Source organism: Arachis hypogaea, chromosome 16 (assembly GCF_003086295.3).
Source record: "Arachis hypogaea cultivar Tifrunner chromosome 16, arahy.Tifrunner.gnm2.J5K5, whole genome shotgun sequence".
Lineage (NCBI taxonomy): Eukaryota > Viridiplantae > Streptophyta > Magnoliopsida > Fabales > Fabaceae > Arachis > Arachis hypogaea.
Genome location: NC_092051.1, coordinates 2,665,845 through 2,669,514, shown reverse-complemented (window position 1 = coordinate 2,669,514; position 3,670 = coordinate 2,665,845).

The following is a 3,670-nucleotide window of genomic DNA, read 5'->3' as shown; positions in this document are numbered from 1 at the left end:
AGGAACGATGAAATGGGGTCGCTCCCATTATCACGGGTCCTCGCGTTCTCGTTGTTCTCCCTTCGTCGTCCTCCTGATGAGTTTCCTCGTGGTTGCGATCCGTGGTACTCCGCATCTCGTGCCTGGCGTAGATGAGGGGGTCGTGGCGTCTTCTCGCGCGTCCTCTTTCCCCGGCGCTCTCGGATTAAGCCTGAGGGCTGGCTGTGCGTCTGGAATGGCTCCTTGAGTGAGAACGAGAGTGACTTTGCTCTGGGGTGTGCTGGTCGTGTTCCCAGTCTTCTAGCCGGCGTTCCAAGTCTTGCATCCTGTGGCGTAGTTCCTGCATTATTCTGGCGTGGTTGTCGCCAGTTCCCCCGAAAGGGCGTCTTTCGAGAGATCGGGTGGTACGTCTTGGAGGGGACCTTGTGCGCGGTCGGGTAGAAGTCATGGAGGGTTCCCCCCTGCGCTCGGTCTCGCGGCCTGTCTCTCCCGGGCCCAATACAACGTCCATCCAGGTGACTAGGTCCCCACAGACGGCGCCAATGTTCGGTAGGTCGGATAACGGACGGGTTGGGTTGATATCGTGATCAGAGAAGGGGAAGTCGTCTGGTCGCACGTCTCTGGGCTGAGGGTAGGCGAGGTCCCGAGCTCTTCGGATGTAGAGGGGGTGTCACCTGCAAAGACACTCCGACGTTCAAGTCAGTGAAGTGTGCAGGCGAGTAAAGATTGAGTGGTATATCACGTACCTTGGGGGAAGGGTAAGTCCTTCCCCATTTATACCGTGTCAGAGGTGGGCCCTGCAAGGGCAGGCCCACCTTCTTCGAGACCTTCCTTGCACAGCTGTAGCGAAGCTGTCAGGGACGCGTGTCCGGGTCGGTGATCGGGCGCCTTGTTCCTAACCGTCCGGGTCGGATGGTTCTCAGGTCGGGCCGGCCCACATTCAGTTTGGGTCAGGCCGTAACAACAATAAAACCCTCAACAAAGAATAAAGAAAGAAAAAAGTTATAAATACTTGAACATCTCACAAAAACATGGGTTACATTATTTGGATCTCTAATAAATTTGAATATAAAATTTCATGCATACTGTGTTAAATTCTTCGCCACCAAACCAAAACTTATAAGGTGAGTTCTATGGTGCCTTTTACTATGGTGTCTAAATTACCTAACTTGTTTTTAAAAGTTAAAAATAAAATGTTTAAAATAAAAAATAAAATACTTAAAATTTATTAAATATTATCTATTTACCTTTTTTAGTAATTAGATAATTTTAAAAGCACCATAGCATTCATCAACTTATAATACTAAGAAAGAGGATTTGTTTTCATTATTTTTAACCCTATGTTGTGAAATGATGACCTGAAAAATAAGTTGCAAAATACTGAAATAGTTGTGTGATCTGATTCTCACCAAGTAAAAAATGAATAAATTGTGTGAACTGTGGAGGAAGGAACAAATAAAATAAAATAAAATAGTTTTGTGAGTTTTGGACACTTTTTTGTTTTATGTTAAAAAAAACAAAGATTCTGTTGAACAAAACAACAAAAGGACAAATAATTTTTGAACAAAAAGAAAAGACAAATATTTTATATGATGAGAACGTTTTTTAATTTTTTGATACACAATTTAAGTCCAGTATAATAAGCATAAATATTATTTGTGAACTTGAAGTTGTGGCATATGGTGTTGAATAACAAGATGTTTTAACTAAGATATAATTTTTAAATACTAACAATAATAAGAAAAAACCTAAAATTTATCCACCATTACTTTATATATTTGTACTCTACCCTATAATTATTATTACTATTTTGATAGTCCTTTTTAAGTAATATTGTTATATAAATTTTATTTTTCTCATAAATGCTATTTTATACAGTGTAATTTTTATCCATCGTTGTCATCTAATTATTAGGAAGCTAAGCTTTAAATTAATTAAAAAAATTAATTTAAAACATTACCTAAGAAATTTTAATTCAAACCCAGGAGAACATGACGCACAAATTTTCACACAACCCATATCCCTCTTAAGCTCTAATAACCTCTAATAGATCATGCATGGAAAAGATAAAATTCCATAATTCTGTTTAATAATATTACGCAAATAATTTTTGTAAGACAACTACATAAAACAAAATATAATTAATAATATAATACATAATACATAATACATATTATGTGATCCTCTATTTTTACCTAACTTGCCTTGTATTATATAATTATTTGTGTTACAACTTACAAGCTTGTCGAATATTTTATATCCGTTAATCAGAATTTTTATTAATTATTATTAGTTATATATTATAACAAAAAACAAAAAAAATATAGTTTAACAGTTAAATTGTGTTGAACTCTCTTGTTTAATATATATATATATATATATATATATATATATATATATATATATATATATATAACAATCATGTTACGTATACGTTAAAATCAGTTACTAAAAATAAATTAAACTGTACATGTATTTATAGTTTGACGAGGTTGATTTATCTAATTTTAATCGATTTTGACCGAATTTAAACTGATTTTTACCGAGTTGATTGTTTAACCATTCAACGATATGGTCAAATTAAATTTAATCATTATATCTAAAAGACACTAATAACAAATTAGTTCCTAAATTTTTTCTCTCTCTCCAAATGGAAGCTAATATAGGAGGATCGGAATAATAGGATGCATTGATTGTTTTTAACTAAAATACAAAGAAAGTCCAAATTATTAATATATAAATATAAATTCGAAAATAGGTAAGGAGTTGGGAAATAAATTAGAAGAACCAATCTTTCAATTAAGAATATTAGGTCTCTAGCCAAATGATGAAGTAATCACTAATCACACATATTTTATTGTTATTAATTTGTGGTCTTTAGATAATAGGATACATGCTTACATGGTAGTTGATACTTGATACTGAACATTTTTACTTAATTAAAAAAAAAAAAAAAAAAAAAAAGGAAAAAAGACACATTTAGAAGTTAGAACATGGACGTACGTGAAAGCACACCTACAAGCCAGTCCAAAAACTGAGGTAGTAGTAATATATATAATTATTTATCTTTTTCTTCTTTTCTTAACCGGCAGTTACATAGAGATGGTAATAATCACCTAATTCTTATTCTTTTTTCACTTTATATATTAACTATAATCACATGCAGTATATATTATTTGTTAATAATAGGATGAACCTATAACTCAAACTGGTGAACCGCAACGGTATGTGATGACGCATGAATCACCATAACCGATTCGGAGCGTGTATAGATGAGAAGGCCTCACAAGGAATGGTGGCATCCGAGCCAGAACTTCACAAACACACTGACTGTCCACTTCTCTAGCCCACCTGCAGCAGTTATTCGCCTCCGGAGACGTCCGGCGACGCTCTCGGCGACGCTGTCGCTCACGCTCCCGGCGAACCGCCCGACGACGCTCCCGACGACGCGCCTTCTCTCGGCGGCGCTCATTGCGGGCTCCACGATGACGCGCCTTACGACGCATCCGACGACGCTTCTTCTCTCTTCGGCGCTCGTGGCGGGCACCCCGACGACGCGCCTTCTCTCTGCGGCGCTCGTTGCGGGCTCCACGACGACGCTCCTCTTTCCCGCGCTCGCGACGGTCTGCCCGACGCTCCTCTCTGCGGCGCTCGCGGCGCTCTGCCCGACGCTCCTCTCTACGGCGTTCGT